Source organism: Dermacentor andersoni, chromosome 4 (assembly GCF_023375885.2).
Source record: "Dermacentor andersoni chromosome 4, qqDerAnde1_hic_scaffold, whole genome shotgun sequence".
Classification (NCBI taxonomy): domain Eukaryota; kingdom Metazoa; phylum Arthropoda; class Arachnida; order Ixodida; family Ixodidae; genus Dermacentor; species Dermacentor andersoni.
In genome coordinates this window covers 186,538,516-186,565,877 of record NC_092817.1, presented here as the reverse complement: position 1 = coordinate 186,565,877, position 27,362 = coordinate 186,538,516, and the positions used below count along the sequence as shown (strand labels likewise).

General features: G+C 47.4%; 1 long non-coding RNA gene across 1 annotated transcript; it reads right to left on the bottom strand.

Annotated features, from left to right (window-relative positions):
- Nucleotides 1-579: 579 nt before the first annotated feature.
- On the bottom strand, nt 580-23,771 carry LOC140217186 (uncharacterized). The gene is made up of 3 exons (XR_011893711.1): nt 23,658-23,771; nt 15,087-15,153; nt 580-648 (listed from the first exon to the last, which is right to left on the bottom strand). It is a non-coding gene; the product is annotated as an uncharacterized lncRNA (long non-coding RNA).
- Between the last annotated feature and the right edge of the window lie 3,591 nt (nt 23,772-27,362).

Below are 27,362 nucleotides of genomic sequence, written 5' to 3'. Positions count from 1 at the left end.
ACAAAGGGGTGTGCTGAACTGTGGCAACCAGTGGAAAAACCAAGAAACGTCGGAGTGACGCCAAGAGATCGCGTTGACTGTTCCCACTTTCGCTGCTGCTAATAGCTTCAGGTCGCTAAGTTTAGTTACAGATAGCATCCACAAGCATTTATGACTGAGATCAGTTACAAGTAAGCTTCGAGGTAGATCTCAGCGCCACAGGCTTCATCACGCCTACGATCTGAGTGACTGCTCTACAACGAAGCAATATAAATCGCCTCTACGTCATTTAGCCTCACATCGTCTCCATCACCCTTTCTCAGCCCCTCATCACAACGTCCGCCCTCTGTCCCAAATTTTCCAATTCTGATTCTCACCTGACTACGTGAGGGAGAAGGTACATGAGGACGACCTCGTGAGTGTGTTCGTGTCTGCTCATGTCCATCGTTTTTCTTCAATGACCCACTTTGGTTTCGCATGTTATATTTTGTTTAGTTTAAGGATGCTGCTGGCGCTAATGCATTCATTTAGGGCAGAACAAAACATCAGGCAAGATAAATTTGCACAAAACTGTGCACTCACCCAACATCATGACCCCGCCAGACACTTTCGCTGAGGTGATGGCCTTCACGTGAGGAACAGCGAACGTTGTGTACATGTCCTCAAAATCTGCAAAAGGAAACGCACATGTACAACAGTACAGATTTCTCTGGAGTATGAAACTGCTTTGGTTCTCTAACCTTCTAACATTTTCTTTTATGGTGGTTTTCATACCAAACCTGACTCGAGAGCCGTACCCGAATAGGTATTTCGACCGTAACAGAGCGTCAACTGGAAGAAACATATGATAGTGCCTGAATCTAAAACACGGTGAAAGAATAGACAGGCCTCTGAATGACGCCCGGAAACGGGTTCTTTCCGTCCCGCTCGAGGGACAAAAAAATGGTTGAGGAAACCCTGCCAGCTGACCAGCTCAATGAGAGCGTATCGCTAGGGTGTCAAAGTTCACGCCTGTAGGAAGAGCCAGCTGACGCACTCGCAAGCGAGGCAGGGTCGTTGCTATCACCGGCCTCAAACAACTTTGATCGGCTCTTACGTGTGGGCAGACGGTCACTGGCAGCCGAGCAAAAGAATGATCACCGTTTAGCTAAATTGCATCACACAGCTAAAGAAGGCAATGCTAGGCGCAACGTGACGATAACAGAGACAGGAGGATTGTTGTATGGGCAATACGGAGACCGAAAGGGCAGGATTCTAGATCAGTTAGTCGTACCTACTAAGTACAGGGAGGATCTTTTGAGTCTCTTGTCAATGAAACGGGTGGTCTGTCGACCTAGGCATAGAAATCGAAGGAAAGATTGATTAAGGAATACTACTGGCCTGGTTGTTTCAAAGACGTAGACAACTTTGTAAGATCATGCGACGCCTACCAGCGCTCGGGTAAACTAGTAGAAACCTGGAAAGCTCCAGTAAAGGTAGTGCCCTTAATTTCAGAACGTTGCAGACGGCTTGTGATACACACGGTAAGGCCTCTACCAAAGGCAAAGCCATGTTACAGGTACTTGTTTACCATGCTGTGTACGGCTGCAACGCTTCCGGTAGCAATCATTCTGAAAGAGCTCAGCTCCACCGAAGCAGTAGACGCGCTTTTGTAAGTATTCGCACGAGTTGGGTTTCCAGCACAAATTCAGGTGGATCAGGCGTCAGTATTCACCAGCTCACTGATTTCCACATTCTTACAAAAGTTCGGGGTAAAGTTGATACACAGTTCCGTCTACAATCATCAGTCAAATAGTGTAGAGAAGTGGCATTCAGTGCATGAGCGAGTTTTGCGGGCGCTCTGTTACGAGCACAAGGAGGACTGGGAGAATTGTCTGCCGGCCACTTTGTTTGCTTTTCGAACGGTTCCTCATGAGGCTACAGCGTTCCCGCCAGCAGAACTAGTGTATGGGAGGACACTCCGTTCTCCACTGAGAATGTTAAGAGAGATGTGGGAGGAAAGAGCAGAGAGTCTTACAGTGGCAGAATACGTGCTAAATGTGTTGGAATGGCTAATTGCAACCCAAGAACTAGTCCAAAAAAACATGAGTAGCTCGAAAGAACACACGTTCTATTACGACAAAAATGCGAGGCTTCGTACGTTTAACGCCGGAGACCAGGTAATTATCCTCAAACCTTCAAGGAAGAACAAGCTTGAAATTCACTGGGACGGACAAGTTAAAGTGTTGCACAAATTTTCCAATACTCACTATGCTCTGAAAGTGCCCGGTCGCCGGAAGGAGGTAAGGATATAGCACTGCCATTTGATGAAGCTGTACGTGGGGCGGAGCGGAGTCGTTAACTGTACCACCAAGGAGCAGGATGACACTAGTACCGAGTTTAATGAGTATAAGGCGACCCCCAACTCTGAAATCAGCCTAGAAGAAGTGGTAAAACATTCGATGAGCCCGCACGCTGTTAGATCCGAACAGCTAGATGAGCTAAGAGGGCTGTTAGGGGAATATCTCGACAGATTCAGCGATGCGCCAGTTAAAACCAAACTAATAACGTATGAAACGGAGCTGACATCAACCGAACCCGTAAGATCAAAGCCTTACAGGGTGTCTCCATGACAGTGAGAAATTATAGAGGCAGAGATGCAGCGCATGCTAGAGTTGGGAGTTATTGAGCCCGCAGAAAGTGACTACACGTCACCGCTAATACTTGTAGAAACCTCTAATAAGGACCCTCGTCTCTGTGTTGACTAAAGGAAGTGAAATGCCATCGCTAGGCATCAGCTGTACCCGATACCCAACATTGAGGAACGAATCGAAAGAGTTAGCGCTGCTAAATACATTTCAACTATAGATCTCGTGTGGCGATACTGGTAAGTTCCCTTTCAGAAAGTGCCAGCCGCTATGCCGCATTTATCTCGCCTGTAGGCACTTTTCACCCTCTCGCCCTCAGCTTCGGGCTGAAGAACGCGCCGTTTAGCTTCTCTAGGTTAATGAATATTGTCCTAAAAGACTTACAGGAGTTCGCCTTGCCGTATCTTAATGATGTAGCAATTTTTTCGGACAGCTGGTAGCAGCACGTATCGCACCTCAAACAGGTGTTCTTACGGTTGAGAGAAGCCGGCTTAACGATGAAGACGGAAAAGTGTAGATTTGGCTATTCGCAGGTTACTTATATGGCCATGTTGTCAGCCAGGGCATGAGACGGCCGGCCGAGCTGAAAATAGCTACGATTGGAGATTTTTCACAGCCGCGCACGATAACAGACATTCGTTCATTTTTGGGACTTGTGGGGTGCCATGAACGGTACATTCCGAATTACTCGAAAATAGCAAGTCCTTTAACGGACGGCCTCCGAAAAGGAGCACCGAGAAGCGTGCACTGGGATAAGGACAAAGAGAACGCTTTCCAAGGTTTGAAAACGCTATTGGTTTCTCATCCTGTGGTTCGCGCGCCAGGCTACACAAAATAATTCATAGTTCAGTGCGACGCAAGCGACAAGGGTATAGGCGTGGTACTTAGACAAGTCGGCGACGATAATGAGGAACATACTATCCTTTATGCCAGCCGTACACTAGCTGTAAGAGATGAACCTACAGCGCTTCAGAGAAGGAATGTGCTTGTTTCGTTTGGGCAGCCCAGAAGTTGTCATTTGTCGTGTTACTTGTACGGAGTGAAGTTCATCTTCGAGACCGACTGCTGTCCTCTAACGTGGCTCAATCAAATGTCACACAAAAATGGCCGCTTGCTTGGATGGAGGCTCAATCTCCACGACTATAACTTCTCCGTTAGGTATAAGAAGGGAAAGTTGTATAGCAATGCGGATGCTTTGAGCACGCTTATTGGTATTCTGCGTTTAGAGATCCTTTTTAAATTTTAGGGTCGTTATTGTTAATTCTGTTAAACCAAGAAGATCCCCTGTCAATTACCAGAACTCCATCCATGATTGCTGAATTTGTCAGCACGAAATTCTTTCAAAAACTGGCGTAGCGAAACGCAGCATTTGTTGTTTCTGCACTTATGTTTTCTTTGAAGCCTAGCAGGTCTAAAGTGAGATCCAATATACGTCATCTCGGCGCAGAGCCGTGTTCTGGGGTTCGCCTTGCAGTTGCCTGTCCTTGTTGTATGTTTTGGGGCGGTGTCATCATTTCACAGCCGGTCGCTGCTAGCAAAGGCATCCCCCCCCCCTTGCCACCAGCCATTCTCTTCCTGCCCAGCGGTTATCAGCACTGGCCAGTCGAGATTTTCCGGGCCATGGAGGAGCTGTAACGATCGGCCTGCGGGGGCTGGCGTTCTTCGGAGAAGCGACCTCCGAACCCTTCCGAGCCCGCTGCGACGACTTGATTTGAAAGGACGACAATGCGCGGCCTCAACAGCCCAACGGCAGCGGCATGTCTAGTGACGGTCGGCGGACCGAGTATTGTTAGTTGATTCGCCGTCGCCTTCATGGTTTGTTTGCAGCAAGAGAACTCCTGGAACAGGGTGTTTTGCCATGCGATCTCACGGGCCCCAGGAGTCGTCACAGTCAATGAACAGACGTGGCGGCCACTGATTGCGGGGTCAGCTGTGGGATCAAGAGGTGCCTGCTCGGGTCAAGACCCATATCTACAAGAACCCTCTTACCTCGGTGTGTTCAGTGAAACCAAAGTGCGTAAGTGAGTGTGCCAACCCTCCCCCTCAAAGGCAGGTCGGCTATGATGACTCTCCCATTGCACGAAGGTTGAACGGCAGTTTTCCCTCACCTAGGGATCTAGGGAAGACAGACTGTTCTTAAGCAGTCGTTGGCGGCTGCTCAGGGTGCATTCTCTTTCGGCCATGCTAGTCTGATGAAATGTAACGTTCTCCACCCCTCATGTAGATGTTGTAAACATATCCCATATTCCTCGTTCTCGTTGGGAACAAGTCCCTCCCTTCAACAACGTCCTCAGCGTGGATGAGTTGGACGACGGCATGGGCCAGCTACCACCTATTTCATGCCCGACCCCAACTCTTACAGAGGGCAAAGTGCATGCTGATGCCTGTTTATTCTCAAATGCGTTAAGTTTTCTTTTTCTGTAGACATACTCCCGCTTCATTCATGTAGGTATAGAGAAGCGGAATGTCTGCGAAAGATCTTCATGTGCTGGAAACGCGTAATAATTCAAAATTTGCGGGCTATATAGACATGATTACCTTCTCGTGAGCCAGTTTCGAAATGGTTTTGCCTGCTGGTGCCGGCGCTTGCTTTCGTCTGTGCAGTTCGCCGTAGTGATAGGGTGTGAAGCAAGACGTAGCATAACCCGCCCACAAAAATCTGACACAATCGTCCGTGTGCTTTGAAGTGCTTGTTACCTTAAGTGGCCAAAACTATTTTGGAGTCCCCCGTTTCGGTGTGCCCCAAAAACATTGTTTTTTTCCGTACACCCACAATTTTCTATTGCGATAGGAATTGACACTCCAGGTGGTGACATCTAGATTGCCTCTTAGTTGCACTGAAAGGCAGCGCCGCATATTAACAAGGCAACAGCGCACGCGTTGCAACGAGACGCTAACTCAACCGACCAAGCGGCACACGTCATCGATCACGCTCGCATCTCGCGAAGTCGCCGGCGCCACCGTGTCTGGCGATGCCTGACCCTCACCTTTTTGGGGAGGGTCAGACATCGCCAGAACCTGCGCGCCGGCGGCGAAGGCGAAAAAGCGAGAGCTAGGCTATCCGTAAGCCCGATGCTTTGCGCTCCCCTGCGAGACTTCCCATGTTTCCCTTCCAAACTCTCTCCGTCGTGCCGCGGAGGCGCCAAGAGCGGTGAAACCACGGGACAAGGAGGTGGTGAAGCAGTGGCATTACGTATGAGCGTAGCCGGCGCTGCGACGGATTCGGACTGGAGCTACAGACGCCTACGTAGGCTCGTGTGTGTGTGTGTGTGTGTGTGTGTGTGTGTGTGTGTGTGTGTGTGTGCGTGCGTGCGTGTGCGAAGAATTTGGGTGCTGTTCGCTTTCTTTGGCTTTAAAAATACTCCACAAAACGCGAAAAAGGAGCCATGCGCAAGCTGCGATCTCGCGCGGTCCACCTTCTATTGCGGCCTCCGCTGTTGACGATGATGATGATTTATTAGTGTGAATACAATACTTCGCTCATTCGGCGTTATGTCGGTGGCCGGCGGTACTGCTACATTTAATTGTAGGAACACTAATAAGTAAGGATAGTATGTATGAGATCGATTTGAAATATAGAAAAAGGTCATAATGTATGGAAAATAGTTATGTAGACATATCCAGGCATAACAAGCTGAGAGCTTTGAAAAGAAAATTTGTAATGTGTTTGACCGTAGGTGGATTGGACCAGTGAGAGCTAGAGGCGTTACCTCTACTCCGCACCAGAAGGTGTTTTGGGCTGTGACGAAAGAGCGCCTAGTTCGTGCGGCGCACCTGCCGGTTTGTGAGGTCATGGTAGAGGGCTCGCCGCTTGTATATAAAAGCACGTGCGCGTTGGCTTGTCGCCATTACGAGTTGCAAAATGAATTCAGGAGCATCTGCATCGGAGGCACCTGCGAAGCCACGGGGTCGACCGGGACAGTACGCCTCGGAAGAAGCCCAGCGCAACGCAGCTGGGTTTGCAAAGCGGAAAGAAGACACCGATCTTCATAAACGCGAGGCCGAAGCTGAACGGAAGAAGCGACACCTCCTTTCTCAATGAAGTAAATAAAGAAGAGATTGTGTTAGTTCTACATTTGTGTGTTACAATTAAAAAAATTGGGAAGCCCGCAAGACTTCCGAGGGCCACTGCGAAAGCACTAAAGGGAATACATGAGGGGCTACTTTGGGACAGTACATTAGGAAACAAAAGTGAATCATTATACTTTCCCAGTGTACTTGCCCTTGTAGTCCCCCAATGTGTTTGCTTTAGTGCTTTTGCAGTAGACCCCGGAAGTACTGCGGGCTCCCCATTTTTTTGGGGGGCATCCCCTTTAAAATGGAGCCGTGACAAATAGTCACATAGCCTGCTTGAGTTGCTCAGGTATGCTATACATGCTTTTCATTCGAGCATTTTATTGCGATTGCAATTATATGAACACTCCAGGCGCATTTTCTCCGTCTCCGTGATGTTACCTACAAAGTCCAAGAAAGACAACATCGTCGCCACGCACTGCATGTGTACGGGCAAGTGAAAGCGCGCAAGGGGAGCCGACGATCGCGGTTCAACTTCGCGCGCGCAAGGGAGGCAACGCGCGGTCTTCAGTCAAGGGAAATGCCCCGCGGGGACGGGAAGGAGAGCGGGTTGCGGCATTGTACTCCGACCGCGACTGAGCGGCACCGGCTATCGCGGCTCAAACTTGTGCGTGCAAGGGAGGAAATGGGGGAGGAAACGCGCAGTCTTCCGTCGCGCGCATGGCGCCGGGCGGAGGGGAAGGAGGCGGCCGCATTCTACTCCGGCTGCAACTGCGCATGAGCAGCAGTATGAGCAGCGACGGCGGCACCATGCTTGACAATTCAGTTAGTAAGCGAATGTTTCCCGTTTTCTACGGCCAATAAAACTACTGTCCTTCGTATAACTGTCAACTAATTTGCTATGGCAATCGATGTTTCGCCTGTCGGGCGAAACTGCGACTTTTCTTCTTTCTTTCTTTCTTTCTTTCTTTCTGTCTTTCTTTCCTTTTTTTTCTAGCAACATATATAGAGAGGTGGTCGCGAGAATTTACTGTAGCCCTTGAAGATCAGTCCGCCGACCGAAATTGTTGCTCAAGCAAGCCGAAGATAACTGCGAAGTTCTGCTTATCATCCTCCTAAATACCCTTTACACCCATTGAAACATCTCGTCACCACAACACTCATATGCAGCGAGAGAGAGATGAGGAGGACTATTAGTACTCCGATATTTTTACTTTTATATTTCGGCTAAACGTTCGCGCTTCACACAATATAAACGTAATAAGAACCGTCCCAGTCAGTAACGCTACTATGGCATGAAGTACGCCTTCGGTGAAGAGCAGGCCTTTGCAGAAGCGTTCCACGACCTAATAATGCTACAGCTGCATGCGCACTTGAACTTTCTCATTGACTGATTAATTCGTTTTAATATTGCAAGGGCCAGTTATGGTCAAAGAGCGCCTGATACATGATGCAATGAGTTAACAAGTACACATGAAGTCAGCATGCAACACGGCTGTAAAGGGGCCTAAAATGAGTCGCTGTATAAATGCATAAACATATATGCACTGCAAATATGACAATGATAATTGAGGTGTTCTATGGACATAAAATATATGTTGCGAAAGGATCATAAGGTCCAAATGTAAGCTTATGCAAGTAGGACTGTGCCTCACCGGACCTTTGAGCGCCAGAATGGGCCAGGAGGCACGTGCTCTAAATATCACTGTCACAGTGGCAACTACTGATAAGACACCATGTTACGGATTGCAAAGATGTATAATATGCAGTAAATGAACATCATTAAAAAAAAACTAAAACTGATTTATTGTCAGAAAGTGGGCCGTGGCCAAAGAATGTTGCAGGGTGGAGATAAATTCGTTGACGGCACGGTAAAGGCAAGTGCTTTTTTCTGCAAGATTCTTTTTAGCGACATTCTAGCAGAACGAGGATAATGGCCAGCGTTTACCACGTTTGCCACAGAAAATTCGCTCATTGCAAATTAACAGGTGTGAGCGTGTGTGGCCGATTCTAATCGGCAGATAATAACCTCGGTTCGTCGTATTTGTTATATGGGTGGCCAATTTCATAACTGTGCCTTAATGACATGCAGCTTATTAGGTGTTTGTGTACCGTGGATGCTGCCGATGGCTCCTAAACGTTTTTCATAAGAAAGGCTTCATGTCTACGGCTGGGACAGCTGTAGTGGAGTTGCTGGCTTCTGTTACTATAATGTGGCGGTTTCGACATCAGTGTTGTATACGCGAGTGAATAAAGGGGATTTAGTACAGGATTTTTATTTTTAAGAAATGACATTAAGGATCTTACGACACTTGGAGGGTTAATGACATAATAGCTTTGTTTATATGTTTACCCGCAGACACTATTCCGTATAGCTTCGCCATGAAGATACTTGTTTCAGTGTGCAGAACATCGGACTCCGAGAAAATGGTCGAATTACTACATAAGATACACCGTAATGGGATCCTGATGCGTCAGTGTAATACTCTGGGAATGAGTACAACAATGGGAATGAGTACAACAATGTGCATTGGAATATGTGCCTCTGTGGCGTCTCTGCCTCGATAAACGATGTGTCGCGTTCCACCAGTTGCCACTGCGGAAGCAGCTTCGCTGGAAGCACCAGACGGTGCTCTAGAAGAGGGAGGCCCGTTGCTTAAACGAGCAGTCCAGACACGCAGTGAGAAAGGCTCGCTCACTGTGGGTCGATTATGTAAAATAGGCACAGGCGGTGTAGCACAGGCGGTGTCGTTTCCAGTTGTACAGCAGAGAGGTTTAGGGTTCGAATGTACTTTCAGGAAATAGGTGAAGGCGGAATATGCCCTTTTCCGGGAGAATGACCACTCATTGGATTCGACTTAGAGACGTTGGAAAGGACTTATTTTGAAAGTGCCTGTTGCCAGGCGGATCCCTGGATAGTGAACTGGATCCAGCATCTTTAGGGCAGTTGGAGTAGCAGGCTGATATGCTAAGACGCCGTTGAGTAAACGTCTACGTATCAAAATTTTGTGAAGATTCAATAGACATTTTCGATTACTACGCCATGTTGCATAGGACAAACGTTTGAGACTGTTGTTGCTTTGAGGAATTCGCTCCTGGGCTATTTGATGTGGGGTATGAAGGATAGTTTTCAGTCAAGTACGATACCCAATAAACCTGTGTTCTGCATTCAGAGCTACGCGCTGTCCATGGATATCGATAATGGGCTCTGGCGCCAGGCCTTCTGTGATATCCTGTTTTGGTATACAGTTTCGGTTTCGAATGATTATGACCGCTGGCACCACTCCGCGCCTTACGCTTAAGTGTACGCTGCTGTAGTTCCTTTCCCCTCACCGGAATAAACGCATTCTTTGTTTGCTCCCCGATTTGAGCAGTCCGGCTCTTTTTTTGCGGCGCTTCGCGTCCGGCCGCTATGCCTCACGCCGGAGGTCGCCCGTCTGGCCTCTTCGTCTAAGCTACGACAAACTGGCGACGAGGACGAACCCGTTCTCCTTCTACGAACACCTGTTCGGGACCGCACGCTGCTAGCGCTCTACTTGTGCAACGTGCAGCTTCGCAGCGTGTTCTGTCACCATTCGCATACTACAAGCTGGCGACGAGGTAAACCATATATTCTGCTGCTGCTTGCCTCTGCCATTCTGCTACTGCTCCTACATAGCTTCCGGCATGCCCAAGACTCTGCAACTACTTCTACTTCTGCTCCGTCAACCGCAGCTCCCCCGTCATTGTCCCCGGTGCCCAGCATGGCATTCGCACCGCCCATACCGCGTTTCCTTGCAATACCCGGAAGTCCTATGGTACCATGGTTGACTTGTAAACGTTATTTCTGCACGTTTCTCCAGCAGACCGGATGCGAGGCACTACAAGACGAGAGGAAGAAAACCATTTCACTCAGTAATTAGGGCTTTGAGGCGCAGCGTCTCTACTACGACCTGGCCGCGCAAATGGACCTGACAACTGCAACCTTCGCAGACATTCTTCGCATCATCGACTGACATTATGAGGAAGGCACAAATCCCCTCGTACATCGTGTTATCTTCAGGGACAGTAAACAAGGACTTCGTCACCGCATTACAAATGCTAGCGCCTGCTTGTGCGTTCGGCTATTGGCATCACGACTCCGTGACCAAATCTCGCAAGCCTTCGCATCAGCATGAATACAAGAAAGGTTACTCTACGAGGGACCTTTTCTCACGCTCAAGAGGGCCGACAAAATCGGACGAAGCGTGGAGAAAGTTCACAAGGAACTTGAATTTTCAATCATTCGCCTGTCGGGTGCCCGGTCCGAACTCTGTGAAGCCAGTCGAGACATCGCAGTCCATTGCTACCGACGTGGTTCACCTCACCACATGGCATCCGATCCAGGCTGTCCGGTCAAGCACGTTACCTACCATGTGTGCGGAAAAGTGGGACATTACGCTGAAGTTTGACATTCGAGGAACCGAACGCATCCACAGTCCCCTGCTCGAGATCAGCTTGTTTCCTCTACCACTGAGACAGAATCAGCCACTTCAGTCTCGTCTCTGCTTACAATTCAAGCACCGAATTGCCGTCCCGCAATAATTTATGCCGAAGTCCTCGTAGCGAATAATCCACTCAAACTGCTCAGGGATACAGGACCTACAGTGCCGCTGATGACCCGCTCCGTGTACGAAGAACATTTTAAGGGTTTCCCCTTGTCTCCTTCGGGTCTTCGACTCAAGAATTATTCGCAGCAAGAAATATTACATTCAGGACATTTCTCTGGGCTCGTCAAGTACCGCAACAAGGCTTTAGTAGTACCATTCCACGTCATGAACCAAGGCGCTTCTCTTCTGGGCCTGGACGCAATTCAAGCTTTGGGCATTGACATTCAAGGGTCTTCGCTCACATGTCAACAAGTATCAGGAGTTCCAGCCGACCGAAACGTTCAGCTTTCGTCTCTACCGCACAACGCTCCGGCAGAATTCATCCATCTGTGCTCAGGACAATGGAGACTTGTAAAAGGCTTCATTCATCACTTGGAGCTTTCGTGCAACCAGTCTCAACCAAACTGGTTCTCCATGAGCAAGTCTCCACCGAATTGCAGCAGTTGGAATCAGCTGATGTCATCGAACTAGTCAGCGTCCGAGTGGATTTCTCCGCTCGTCGTGGTTCGAAAAAAAGACAATTCCATTCGACTTTGCGTCAATCTCAGGGAACCCAACAAGGCTATCGTGATCAACGCCTTTCCACTACCGAGGGCTGACGAACTGTTTCATCGACTCGCAGATGCTACTGCCTTCAGTAAGTTGGACTGACAGTCCTCTTACCATCAGGTTTTATTGTCCGAGAAAAGCAGTGAGCTGACTACGTTCATCACTCATGATGGTCTCTTTCGCTTTAAACGTGTATGTTTCGGTTTGGCATCTGCGCCATACGCTTTCCAGCAGATCATGTTATCTGTTTTAAGAGACTGTCCAGTTACATTGTGCTGTATAGATAATGTCTTGATATGGGGCCACACTGAAGCTGAGCATATTAAAAATCTGCAAACTGCGCTTTCCAGAATCTCAGCCGCCGGTATGTAGCTAAATGCATAGTGTGTATACAGTGTCCCAGAGCTCACTTTTCTTGGACATAGGCTCAGTGCAAGCAGCATTTCGCCGCTGGAAAACAAAGTCAAGTGAATTGTTGAGGCGCTACACCCAAATGACAAAAAGGCTCTGCGTTAATATCTGGGCCTTGCGGTATATTATGCAACATTTATGCCGCAGTACGCTGAATTTCGGTATATTAAGCAAAATTTGTGCTGCAGTACGCTGAATTAGTAGGGCCTCTTAGAAAACTGCAAGAACAAGAGCAGCCTTTTGTCTGGGATCAGGATACCGAATACAGCTTCCAGACTATTAGGGAAGTGGTTGCATGCGAATTCAGCGCTTGCGCCAAAAATGTTAAAACGTACGGGGACCGTCGTGGCGCAACAAAATGCCACCTGTTTCCTCCAGAAGATCTTGCCCGAGTGCGCAACTAGAGAAAGTCTGGTCATACATACTCAGGCTCATGTAATGTTTCCCGTAGGGTAGGTCGCAATACTTTAAAGCTTGAAAATAGCAAATTTTGGAACGCCTCTAAACTTGTGAAATGACCTGCACGACAGAATTCTCTTGACAACTTAACTAAAAGGAATGATTGCAGTGACTACCCATCCCTTGGTGATTGTTTTCCACCGTTTCTTCCAGTTCCTACTGGTATAGGAGATACCTTACATTTCTTGTAAACTTGCAATACGCACAACGTCAAGTTCACTACGGTAATGACCATGACACGTATTCGTCTTTTTATGCCAACGGTTTTATTCTTGTAAATTAGGCCCCATAGGATCCGCACGGGTATGGGGAGATTCCCTACATTCTTGCAGTGTAAATTTGCATTATGCACATTCTTCAATCGATGACGGCCCCAGAGCTGTGTCGACTCACGCTCAGAGCGAACGAGCCACCCATCTGTGCTGTCCAAGGGGGCACACGGATGTTTGCATTGTCTGTTTCTTGTACTGAGTGAACGCTATTATCATGTATGACGTGTATGTGCAAGTACGCACCTCTTAGTTGCATTCCCAAGACAGGTACTTTCCGAACTTCAATGCGACTGTATTCATGAACTTGTGTTCATTTTCAGTATGTTGTATGCTTCTTTCTCTTAAAAATGGGGTAGCTAAATATGTCTGCTTAGAAAAACAGAAGTCTGATAGTTACATCTACCTGAATTTTTTACTCTATAAAGATGTCATCCACGAAACACTTGTGTTATGGTGCTTACATTTGGTATCTGCACAGCTCATCCCAAGTTACTCAACACATCGCAAGTTAAACACATGGCAGGTAGTGAGTCAGATTTCCACTGCATTCATTTTCAATTGGCCAACGCCAACTAAGATGTCTAAATGATACATGTCCATAAGTCATACTGTTTGAAAACCTTATTCATTGCATAACTGCTTACACTTCTGTATTATTCTGTAAATTATGGCTCTTGTTTTTTTCGAGCGAGGAGAGCGAGTGGCGAATTTTGTTTCAAGGGAGAGCTGATGTGATATCCTGTTTCGGTTCACAGTTTCGGTTTCGAATGGTTATAACCGGTGGCGCCACTCCATGCCTAGCGCTGCAAGTGTACGGCGCTGTATCTCCTTTCCCCTCACTGGAATACACGCATTCTTTGTGTGGTCTCCGACTTGGGCAGTCCGGCTCTTTTTTGCTGCGCTTCGCGCCCGGCCGTTAGGCCTCGCGCCGGAGGTCTCCCGTCCGGCCGCCCCGTCGAAGCTACCACACCTTCCTTCTAAAAAGGAATCAGGAGCTATTCTAGGCATTTAGCCTAAACCCATTCTCATTAACCCATTTTCACATTTTTGTTCGCACTAAGCTGCATGCGTTGCTGTCGGACAGCGAGGTTATTAGATTTCAACCCTATTTGCACGTCGTCAACGTAAACAGCGTAAAACATGATTATTTTATTTGGGGAGCGTAATTACCTTTTAGATTAAAAAGGGTACAGCTGAGTACGCCATCATGTGGTACTCCATTTTCCATGATAAATGGGCTTAAATAAACATTACCGATTTGATCACGAAATGTTCGGTTACGAAAATAGCTCCAATGATGTTCGCATGTTACTACAAATACCAATCCCCGACAGTGCACCTTTCCTGTGCCCAAGAACACCAAAAAAAAAAAGTACTGTTTACAAGTGAATTCATCGCGATTTTTAATCGCAAATCGCAAAAGATAGTCTGTTGTCACAAGAACTGCTGCCTCATAGAAATGTTACTTTATTTGCATCATTATGATCTCTAGTGTTTATTGGTGCAAGCAGATACACATAAACAAATATAGACAACACGCACATACATGACGCTCGATATAAATTCGGCCAAGATAGACAGCTTGTCGAGTTCACAGACCATCATAAATTGCAGAACAGGCACATACGCATACATTCACATAGCGATTATACATAACAATGGCAACGCTACGTTAGACACAGAATAAAAAGCTAATGTTCACAACAAAAACCAATTGACATACAGAACAGCCAGAAGCTTATTTGTAAAATACTAATGACAGAAGCACAAACTTACCACACGGTTGAAAAGAAAAAGGGGGGGGGGGGGCGTTAACATCAGTTACACTTTTCTTTTAAGTCACACTATCCGAAACTTATTTTCCTGTAATATATTGTCTAGGAAACATTTTCTAATTATTGTAGGCTATAAACTGTTTCGAACGTTTGCACTTTCCAAGGTGGATTGCGTCTTGTGAAGTACAGGTATGCTGCTAATTTGTCAAAGATTTAAGCTAGGTTTAGCAAAACAATGCTCCGTCGTTTTTCTTTTTGTGTATACATCATATAAACTCGCTAGTCACAAAGTCCAGTTACTTGCAGAATGTAGTATTTAAAGAACAAAGGCCAATCGAGGATCGTAGGCTTTGCAGCCTTCGCAAAACTTACTTTTTTGGAGCGTATTGATGAGCGCAGCAAGTACATCAACTCGAAGTTGGTTGTTCACAACCTGGCTCTGCAAAGCACGAGTGATTAGATCAAGGTTGGCATAGCAGTTTCAGTGTGAATGTCTTCCAAATACCGTACTGTTGACTCGGTAGTAAATCTGATATTGAACGACAAGTTGTCACATCAAAATAAATTTCGGCACGCCATTTTTTCATAGGGTATTCAGCTTATTTCATTAGCTTAAGGAGGCCGCTACTGTTAAGATGATGATGTGCTGTTTTGGGGTGCAATGGCCCGATGTCGCAAAAGAGCGCCAACAAGTGGTGATGAGTTGTCGATGAACCAATGAACTAGGTATAGTAGATGTACCATCGCTCCCAAGAGGCCTAAAAACAGTCGTTGTAATGTTTGTAAAATACGTATCTAAGAATCATGATAATGACTAATTAGGTGCGCTGAGAACAAGAGAGATGTTACGAAGGTATGATATGCTAAAACGGGACAGCAGTAATAGTTTTCAAGCAGCACTGCTGCCGTAACAGGACCCTTAAACGCAAGGGCGGGAGGTGCACCCTCATAAAGAAACACTAATACGGCGGCAACAGCCTTTTGTGACAAGCCGTGCTGCGGATCTGGTGTGTAGGATACTTTCCATAAATCAAAATGATCTACAGAGACTGGTTTACTATCGAAAGCGGGTCTGTGCCAATGTATATTGCTGGATGGAGAGAAATAGTGAGTCTGTTTACTACATGGAACCACTTCGCACATTGATGTTCTGCTTCCTGACAATCTAGCAAAACAAGCAGAATGGTCGACTACTCACCGCATCTACTGCACTATTCACCACTAATCAACAAATAATTGTAGGTGCCATAGATGCGCCCTATTCTGAGTCGACAGACTAGGACATCAGTTTGTCGCTTCTTTGTTGCAGCGGGCCAAAATCCTAATTGTACATTAAGTGCAGATTAATAATTGTTTCAGAGTCTAGCAAGCGTTGCCAATAGCTACTTAGTTCCTTTCGTAGGAAAGGCTCAAAATTAAGGGGAGGAACAGCTGTGAAAGTATTGATATATTTCGTCAGAATGGATATAACGATTTCGTCGTTAATATATCAACTTCTCGATGCCTCTTTGTAGGCGGCTAGCATAGTGTGAGATATCCATGGCATGCATCAGTAGTGCAGAACAATGAACAAAGGTAAATAATTACCATATTTTAGCGCTTTTCTAGAGAAATTAAAGCTCTTGTAACCATTCAACAATCTCTGATTGTTACTTCCTTTCCGACTTCTATTTTTTTTTTTTTTTTTTACCAATGAGAGTACTGCATAGCCACTGCTTCAATACACCTGAGGGGGGTGCAGAACGCCGTATTTTCATTTCTTACGGCAGCATGTCCGCCCCAATGCGCTTCCTCATTAATCAAGTGACTACCCTGTGTACAGCTGAAAGCAATGTTCTGGCATCCTCTCCATTTTGTTTCTAATTACCAGCGCGCAGGACACGCTCTTAAAGGGAAGCTGGAAGGTTTTCCAGAAAAAATGAGCGAAGAGCAGTACGCCGTGGTTTTCAACCCTCTGAATTCGAATATCGCATCGAAATTGAGTGAAAGAAAGCGCAAACATATTTTATTTCGACGAAAAGTGCAGCAGCAGACACGCCCAGCTCGCGCGCCTCGTTTCCGCCTGTGATTGGTCGGGCGCCTCGTGACGTCAACAATGGGGTTCGTCCGGACCAACTGCTGCCGCTACACACGAAGCACGGTGCAAAGTAGTTTGGTGGTGTTTTGCTGAGACTGTCATGGAAATGTTCGAGAGCTTGCGTTTCCCTGAGGAGTTCGGCGTTAAGTTCAAACTCTACGAGAGCGATTTTTCGCGCGACGGTGACGGGCGACGGCTTTCAGCGACAAAACGGGCCGTCCCTTGAACAAATCGCTCGGTGTTGTCGCTCGATGGCTCGTTTCTAGAAATTTAGAACACGTCGCTCGTCGCCCGGAAATGCTATGAGCGACTAGCCAATTCTGCGAAGCTGAAACTAGATGTACATAACTGAAATACTGCTGTTTGTCGCACGGAACGCGCAAACTATTGAATTTTACACGTGCAAGAATAAGAACCTAGTTCAAGACCTTCAGAAATGTTTTATGCTCCTTCTTCAGTAAAATACATCAACTTAAATTGATAAAGCATGCGTCACGCTAGTTTCGGCGCGTATATTGCTGCCCTCATTCCGGGAAGTCGTCGCTCAAAGCCGTCGCTCACGTGGAGTTCGGCTTGGAGACGACGAGTGAACGCGACAGCCATCGCCTCGCTTGTAGCGCTGTCGCTGTCGCGTGCAATATCACTTGTAAGGGGTTTATACTTGTACATACTACACGTACGTACATACTTGTACATACTACATGTACGAGCCGATTGCGAAGAGCCGGCCTCTCCAAGAAGCAAAAAATGCTGGTGCAAGCACTGCTTTCCACGCGAACGAAGGCGAAGCGTTAGCATCTCCTTGTGTTGGAAATGTTCTTTGGCGAGTATGTTTTTTGCTAAGCTGCATTCAGCGTTCCCGTGAGTACGTTTCCGGGCAAACAACTGTAGTGTTGTGTTCCTGCATGCCTCCTCGTAGAACGTAAGCGGTGATGCGATCTTCAGCATTTTTGCGCTGCCCCAAAGCTGTCGACAATCTACACAGACGGTTTAAACGCGGGAAAAGCTTACCGGCTGTTGTAGCACGTGTAGTATAGAACCTTCATCAGCGCGCCATCCACACGCTACTCGTAACCGGCGAGTTCCGTCGGCTACGTGAGATGGTCGGTTTCTTATGTGTGCGAGAGAAGGCGGAGTGCAGCGTCTTGGCGTGAGCAGGCTTTCCAACACATGCAAACTTTACGCTTGCACTGCGTTATGGTAGCTGCATGCAGGCTGTTTCACAACCCACGTGCGAATAGAAAATTCGCGGCGCTTGGTGATGAAACCTGCGTCAAGGGTGGGCGATGAACATACAATTTCCGTTCAGCGTGCTAGCTATTCTTTTTTTAGGAGAACCCAAAGCACGCATTATTGATAAACTCCGGTAGTAATCGTCACGGAAGTAGTTAGAGCACAACACTTGTTCTTGAGCGCTTGAAGTTGTTTCGCTTCACAGCAGCCTCCCACTTAGCTGAAAGCTTCTTGTCTTGCAGGAACTAATGGAACATCGGAGCATCGTCGCGGCCGCTGGTGTTCGTGCAAGCGTAGGCAGCACAGAACGCCGGCATATACACACAAATAAAGGAATGTAGGGTCGAGCGAAGCAGATTAGGACGGCACGCACGCAGAAATAAGCCCGGTCAGGCACGGTCGCGGAGGCTGCGAAGGAGCGGAACACCAGTGTTGACGTCACTACGCCGCCGTTTCCGGTCTCCGCTCGCATCGTGAGCGTCAGCAGCAGCGCGCGGCGCTCGACGGGGGGCGGAGCTACAGCGCAATTTTAACGGACGATTGCGTCGCTCCTAAGTGAAAAATCCCCCCCCCCCCAAATTTTACCTTCATGGTTTATAAGGTTCCCGCATCCGTATATGAGCGTCTTATTGAATTCGACAGACTCTTCAGCTTCCCTTTAAAAGCTCGTTATCAAGAACAAGCGCTCGAAACCATGTCACAATGATCCGCCGTTCTCTCGTTGTGGCCATGCACAGATTTTGCGTTTCCTGTGCAAGAATGCGCCTAGTGTTCTCACCCCATTATTTCCCGTTTTGGTTGTCCTTGTTTTCCAAACCATGCTGGAGCATTCTGTGCCGCAAAAGACAGGAATATGCAACCACGAGAGCGCGGTAACCCCGTATGCCATCGCGGTGGTACCGTTTATTCGGTAGAATATCTCGCTTTGTAATCGCACAAGAAAATAAATGATGCGACATGCTTTCTTTTCAGATTGCATTAATTCAATTCGATAGACCTAATTTGGGAAATTTGAAAGATAATGACGGATGGCCTTCTTATTTAAAAATATTTTTAATGTAGCGCTAATTTGGCAATAGGTCTAAACTTCAGCGATTCTCGTGAACTTTGTTATCCCCTAGGGCAATGATATTTGTCTCGAATTTCAACGCTTTAAGTGACAACAGGCTGAGAAACCTCGAAAACAGTGCTGTTCATAGATACAGAGAAAGAGAAAAATCTCGACTTAAACCAATATCGTGCAATGTTCTGTTCAAACGATATTTTTTTCACTCCAATATAGCTTGATAGTCTGTAGCAATTCATTGAATCATTGTTGTTGGCACGTACTCTATCCCTAAATATTTCTGAGAGCTGTAGCCACAACACTTCTTTTTTTTTTTTTTTTTTGGGGGGGGGGGGGGGTGAGGAATCTAACCACAATGCGGATTCACGAAAATTTACAAGAAGTGCTTCTGACTCTCCGGGCGCTTCCACGTTTTCTTCTTGGCAATCAGGCAGCAAAATATACCCTTCTATTAAATTTAAACATGGTCGCCACATCTGCCCGGCTGTAATTATTTGAACGCACCACAGGCGGCACGTGAATGCAGACGAAAAATATAAAGCTGGAGGCGACACGTCGCGTGAACTGGCCCTCCCGATTTGAGGACTTTTACCGCCAGCGGCGACCGCGGTCGGCCAGTGCGGTGCCGATGACCGCACGCAGCGATGCCCAGTGGCGTGATGCGCATGCCACACATTTGTCGGTCGCACAAATTGGACTCAAGGAGCTCAAGATAACTATAGACATAAAAGTCCTACTGTCTTCTAGAGCTAAACTGGAAAGCAAAACTTTCTAATGAATGGAAAATTCCCATCAAACATTGTACGACCCACTAATGAATTGAAAATCCGTTTGGAATTAGAACAACATCGCTATTTATTCGGCTTCAGAGGGAAAAAAGCATTCCGTTCTAGTTTAACAGAGATTCAATCGACAAAAATATTTTCCAGACTATTGTATACGGACTAGGTTGTTATCAGTGCTTATATACTAATTTGGCGTTCCCGTAAGCCAAAAAAGAAAATGAAATAATGGCGCTTTACGTGCCGAAACCACTTTCTGATTATGAGGCACGCCGTAGTGGAGGACTCCGGAAATTTCGACCACCTGAGGTTCTTTAACGTGCACCTAAATCTAAGCACACGGGTGTTTTCGCATTTCGGCCCCATCGAAATGCGGCCGCCGTGGCCGGGATTCGATCCCGCACCTCGTGGTTAGCAGCCCAACACCATAGTTCCCTTGAGTTAAAGTAGACCATAATAAACATCAAAGGCTCTTAGGATGATAAGTCATTTCCAGCGGACGAGCGGCTACGCTATATCAAGAACACTGATAACGCCAGCAGGACAAGCATTGAGGCGAAGTTCAGTGCGTAGGGATAGCTTTTTATTATTTTACTTCTGTTTTGTTGACGTCATCACTATGTCACCGCGGAAAATTTGAAAAGTTTAAGGTCAATACGCCACGTGGTGGCACTGACGCGAGCTAAAACCTGACGTCCACAGAACATGGATACGCGACCGCCCTGATTGTGTCGCCCAGATCGTCAGCGCCTAGCGCTTAAAGTGCAACTCCGGCGAGTTTTTGACCATGTCAAGGTAATGGAAAATTTCGGTTCCCGAGACCCTCCTGTCACGCGTCTGATAGCAGAGTTGTTACGCGAATTCGAAAATGAGTTTAAACAGGCAAAACAGCACAAAACCGAAACCGAAATCTGCTCGAGCAGTCGCGCGAACCTTTCCGTGTGACATCACTAGTGTCTCCACCGGAAAAGGCGAGCAAGGCATGCCGTCCCCGGCAGCGAAGAGCATACGCTCGGCTCAGTTTTACCGCGCCGGACCTTCTCGTGACAATGTCAGCTGCGCCAGCTCTTCGGATATGTCATATCTTGACAGTTATCATTCTGACCAATTCAATAGCCACGAATCGCCGTTCGAATTCGACCTGCCGCCACCAGAGCCAGCGCCCACGCGCTGCATATCGTGCTGCAACATGAACACCAAGGGTAGCCCTAAGCACTGATTTTATACACGCTACTTGCTATTTTAGGTGTTTTATCCCTTCTCAGGGAAGCGTTTCGCATGCTCAATATAATTTGTAGAGCAAGACATTCCGCATTTGTATCCCGCAAGAACGTCGTTGACAATCCAAAGCACTAAACGGTCATTTGTTTACATCGGCAGGTACAGCGACCACTCGCCATTCGCTTGAGATATAATGCCAGCCCCTCATTGCTAGCATCAATTATTGTCAGAACATATCAAAACAGGCAGATCTTGTGAATGTAAGCACCGTTAGATCAATTTGAATTGCGCTGATACGAGCGACCACACACCTTCGCAAACAGCGAGCAGGAGACCGTAGTACGGAAGCGTTGTTATTCTGTCTACTGATCATCCTTCGTATTCTCTTCATGCACACAATATGTTCCTTAAAGTGGACATAGATGAGGACTTTCCACGTATGATCGTTTATTTAGAAAACGCGTAGTTTTCTCCTGGAAATGCCGATGCCAGTATAGACACCGTTGGCAGCTGAACGAGGCGGTTGTTTCGGCTGCTGTATCGAGGGACCTACGCTTGCGGCCCATTTGGGATACGAGGCAATCAATGCACCTCGCAACCTAAATAATGAGTCTGCATGACAATACCTAAAAATACACTTATGTTCGTAGTCGCATCTATATTAGGGAAGCGCCGGTGAGTGCAGCGGGCAGCTTTCCTTCGAAAACGGCAACGTATACCGATGTCAATACTGCTCAGTGTCATGGCTTCTCCTTTTTTTGTGTGTGCACTGTACGAAATGAGGAATGGTGTATTTTAATCGGTATGGTCAAAACTTAACTACAGAAGTTTTCTTCATCCTGATGGCTTAATTAGCTTCAGGTCAATCACTCAGGTCAGCCAGCCCCAGGCGCATGAACTACGCGACTGTGACATATAGGGTTAACCTCGGCTGAACGCGATCCGCATCAGCTCAAATTGCGTGTGCGGATGGCGACGGCTGAAGTCCGTGCAGCCAACAACGCAACACCAGATGCCTCCCATCTTTTGCTCGTCTGCAGGGACCGCAACTTCTCGTCGCGACAGCAACTTCTCACGCCATGCACCTGCTCACGATCGTAGACTTTTATGCGAAGCATACTAGCCGCACAACCACGCTCTTCCTTGCGGCGCCGCGCGCGGCCGCGTAGCTACCATATGACGTCATAACAGCTGCAAAAGCGGAGGCTCAACTCGTGCGCTCGCTTGCGGCCGCGTAGCTACATAGCCGGGTCTCAGCTCGTGCGCTCGCCTGCATGAGTTGTTTCTTCGTCTAGCCGAACCAAATATAGCCAAGCAACAGCAGTTCACCCGGCTAAACAATGGTTCAACAACTAAAATAAAGGCTAGTATGCTTCGCATCCTGTGCTTAACCTTAGCTAAGCCACAGCCATTTTTGTCGCTGTCGTCCGCATGAGCGCGGCATGCTCTGGATGGAACGCTCTTGACGTGATACACAATGTGGCCTGTAACTGAGGAGGAGGCCAGGTAGGGTCCTCGATGCAGTTAAATAAATTTATTTGTAAAAAATATGTAAAACTCCCAAAGCTGCTTTTTAGGACGTGACGGGAATGTTTAGAGGAACGCATCCAGCGAGTTTTATCGACATACGTTGACATCGACAACTGGCCGCAGTTGCCCTTTAAGGTTCCGCGTGGTTTGTTGTCAGCGCATCGCAGTTGTACTGCCTAGAGCGCACTTCAAGCGTCTTCTCCATTGCTGTGGCCTCTGAAACAAACTCGGCGACAGTCTTGGGTTGCGTATCAATTTGGTGAATACCTGCTATTTCACACCCCGCATCAGGGAGTACACTTTCTTTTTTGCAGACATGTGGGGGCTGGCGTAGCGGAAAAGGCGAGTCACCTCCTCCGCGCAGATCGCGATGTTCTGATTCCGTAGCTGTACGTGGGTTTCCATGAGAACTTCAGCCCTTTCCTAGCGTGAGACACTCGTGAACGTCTTCAAGACGTCCTCACGAAATCGATTGCACGTCCCTAGGGTGGTGTCTCTGTTCTCGAAGCAGGGTCGAGCAGCGCCATCAAAAATAAAAAAAGATGGCGCAACTTCTGCTCGCCGTTTCAGTTGTTGAACGTCGCGGTCCTCTCATATGTCTCCAGCCTGGTTGTAAGTTCTGTAAATAATTATTCGCGGAAAGTCGGTGGCTCCCAAACCTGTCGAAGTACGATGGCTGCTGACGATGAGTCCATCATCGTGGCTCCGAACTTTGTATTGGTGATCCTAGTCCTGAGTGGTAGAAGTCAGAACTCTGAGGGTAGGTTTTGTAGCCCGAGGCTAGCTCGGTTGTCCGAGTGACGTTGGGGCTGTCTTCGAGTTTCGGGCTTGGAAACAACCGTATACTTAAACTTAGCTGCACGTTAAAGAAGACCAGGTAATCGAAATTTCCGGAGTCCTCAACTACGGCGTGCCTCATAATCAAAAAGTGGTTATGGCACGTAAAACCCCATAATGCAATTTTTTTTTCACTCGTTGCACGCAGTGAAGGCTCTGCTTAGGCTGAAGGCCTGCGCAAAGGGCTTGAGACTCACTTGTGACGCGTTGCTTATGTAGTACTCCACTTCACGCAAGCTCTCGGGAAAGTTGTTTCCTTCAGCAGCCACCGACTGGCCGAGCTCGAAAAGGCTGGCCAGCATGAGCAGCGAGCCGAGCCTGCGTCGGTGGTGGACATCAGGTCGGAAACGCAGACTAAAGGAAATAAAACAGCGCTCGAGGAACAATACATTTTACAAACGCCCTTTTACGCACAGCATGTGTTTTTAATGATATCGTGGAGACATTTCAATCACAGCTTCTTTCTTTTTCTTTTATGCGCGAGAGTTGGTCACCACGCATTAGGGCAAATGAAAGAGTTAAATAGTGCTTCCAACCATGCATCGTGCAGGAACTGCAGCAATATCTGCGCAAATTTAATGTCCATCATCCAACGACATTAAATTAGAAAGGCCAGTCTGAAGTGAGACCTACATTTCATGTAGGTATCGCTTCAGGCCGGCCTTTCTGAAAATCATCACTCTAATTGCCTGCGCTCCATGGCAATTCACACGCCGCTGCCAGCTACAAGAGCTACTGATTTCTCATAGAGATCACCGGAAACATCTATACAGGAAGGAGCGTTCTTGTCTTTTAAGCACACTATGTGCATTGATGTAAAGCCTATAAAATTTAGCACAGCACAGCCGGCTGCACTTTGGCGGGGACGCGAGAGGCCACTCCGCGCCTGTTTCATGATGCAACAGCAACAGACCTATCGTTCATTGAAAAATATCACATTGGAGATGTCGAGGTCGCACGTCAAAACACCAGAACCGCTGAGCTGGATCAGCGATTGTGAGCTCGACGATAAATGCTTCAGGCGTTTATATAGAAAGAGACTAAATAGAACTGCGGCTATTCTTCACTGTAATTAGTCGAAATTAGTCAAGCAACACAATGCTCACTGAGAAGTAGTTATATGAGAGTTTGGCATGGTGCGCTGGCATGTACCGTAGTCGAGAAATATATTGCCGTTTCTTGCATAACGATGTAGATTGGTGGCGTCAAGACTAAATATTGTCCCAACGACATCTGCTCTACACATTTGCGAAATGGCAAGCTTAGGGCTTGGCTGCATATTTGAAGATTCAAGCCGCATACTGCAGTTCGCAAGCTACAGTCCCAGCTACTGAGTGAGCGAACTAGGTACCCCGATAGCCGTTATAGGACAGGACCGTAAGTGACGCCATAGTCTCACAAGATTCCGGCCAGGACGACAATATATGCAGCAGTGTAGACTTGCAGGACGCATCGCATGTTCTCGTTAATGTCCTGCGTGAGGTCTCCACCGCAGCGCTTGCGTCGACGCAACACCACGTAGACAACACTGCCGAAGAATCCGGCCACCGTATACACCAGCCCCGAGAAGGTCACCAAGAACACCTGAGGCTCGTACTGCAGGTACTGCAAAGAACATCAATGCTGTTTCGACGATGCTGCAGGCACAATGCACGTCGTGTATGCTAAAGTAGAACTGCGCTACTCCCCTCTGGGCGACTTTTCGCTTACCTATAACCTGCTTCGAATGAATGAATACAAAACCAAACCCAAGGAAGCACCTAAAAGTATTTCTACGATTTATCATTACTCTAATATGGCATGACGCTGTTGACGAAAAGGACGACGATATTCAAATCAACTTTGTAACTAATTAAGACAGTGACACATGTCACGGAGCTCCTTTTTAATACTTTGTAACAAATGAAGGCGGAGACATATGCCACGCAGCTCCTTCCTGAAAGCAACACTGATAGCAACCTCGGAAATAAATGCGGGCATTAGCTATGCTGGGCCGCTATCTCGTACGTGTTCGAAAAGGCGACGTTTGGTTTCGTCTCACGCAATTGCCCTAGGGCTCGCCGATATCGCGGCGCGGCCAAGGCCAATCAAGGCCAGTCGCGAGATGCGACGCCGAACGTTGGCTTTTCGAACGCGTACAAAATAGCTGCCTTGATTACAAAAACAACCGGATGACTTCTCTAGACGCCACGCTACCACACGTCGCCGATCAAGACAATCTCGACGACGGCGTCTATCTCCAAAGCCAGTGAGAGACCGACAGCAGGCACTGCAATCTTCGACGAAGCTACGTGGAGTACGAGCCCGGCAACTGTGTTTGGGTGTGGGCCCCGATACACCTGTATGGACTCAGTTAAAAGGCATTGGGAAGTTATCTCGGATCATGTAGGAACCTTGGACTATTAGCACACTGGACTATAAGGTCATGCTAGACTTCTTTACGCAATCACAGTGGCGCCGCGCACGACCCGAAGTCATCCACGTGGTCCGCCTCAAGCCATTACACGTGCGCTAACGAACTTTGGGACTTTCCTTTTTTGCTGCTTTGTTTCTTCTTTACTAAGTGCGCTTTGTTTTGCGCTCTCGTGTTCGTAGCGTCGGCATGATGCTATTTACCAGTACAAGTTATTCTTTTTTTTTGCTTTGACTGTTCTTTCACCTTTTAAGACCTGTTAAAGTTATCGCTGGGCTCAAGACGTGTTTGCAAAAAAAAATGTACCAGAACATTCGCGATTGACATCCCCGATTATATCTGTTGTCTGTGTTGTCCAGACGGGCAACAAATATACTCCAGCGCCGATTGTTTGTGTTCAGAAGCACAAATAGGCGTCTGCTCCGTAAGCTGCATTACTCGCTTCGGTGAAAACGTACAGCTGTGTGTCTGCCAAGGAGCTTGAGAGAGGTACGGTCTTGGGACATTCAATGATGCAATATGAGGCATCTTACGCCGCCTCTTTTTCAGTCTTGCGCTAGTTCGTCTGGAATTCCGTGAGCCCACGACGTCCCTATTCGCCAGAGGCGTTGAAAAAGTATTCAGACTCGGTTCAGAAACGGTGCTACAAAGAGCAGTGGGCCATACATTCGAGCTGAAGTCTGCAAAATGCGCCGTCTTGTGGGCTTTTCTCCCTCCGCTCACTCCTATACCAGTTGTGAATTCACGCTCTTGGGTGCCCCACATGAGGCCCAGTACTTTTGTCTTATCACGAGTTCCAGACTCTTCTTTCTCCTCAATGTAGCCATGCATTTCAGCGCCACTGGTTGCCCACTTTTTGGGGTTCATGCCTCCACCAGCAAATCTGTGTGTCATCGTCATACAGCTGGCCAGCGGCTTTGTTGTCAACTCCAGTCAGCATGCCGTCCACATAAAAGCATTTCGACAACTTTAGCGCAGTATTCTTGTAATGCTTACAGCCATACTGAAAATGGTACTGTAGAGTCGCAATGAGTTGAAATGTGCTCGATGTGGTATATAAAGAACCCGAGTCATTCGATACTCTTTGGCTCGAATTGTGTCTTCTATTCCCGTCGGCATATTTTCCAACCAGAGGAGCCGCTTATCGTGCTGAACTACAAGGGCGAATCAGATAGTATTTCCCCCTTTTTTATTAGCCAAAGTAAGGTACATACAGGTAATTAGAAAGATACGTACTACTCTACGTACCTTACACCATTTTTCCACGTAGCTCCCACACTGGTTCAGACACGTTTCGCTTCGCAGCACTAAATTTGAGATGCCCCAGTGGTAGAATTCGTCCGGCTCACTGTGGAACCACCGTCGGACTGTTGTCTTGGCTTCATCGTCACAATTATGTCGCTGTCCTGCCAGGAACTTCTTCGGCGGACCGAAAACGTGGAAACCACTAGACGCAAGGTCCGGACTGTATAACGGGTGGTCAAGACTC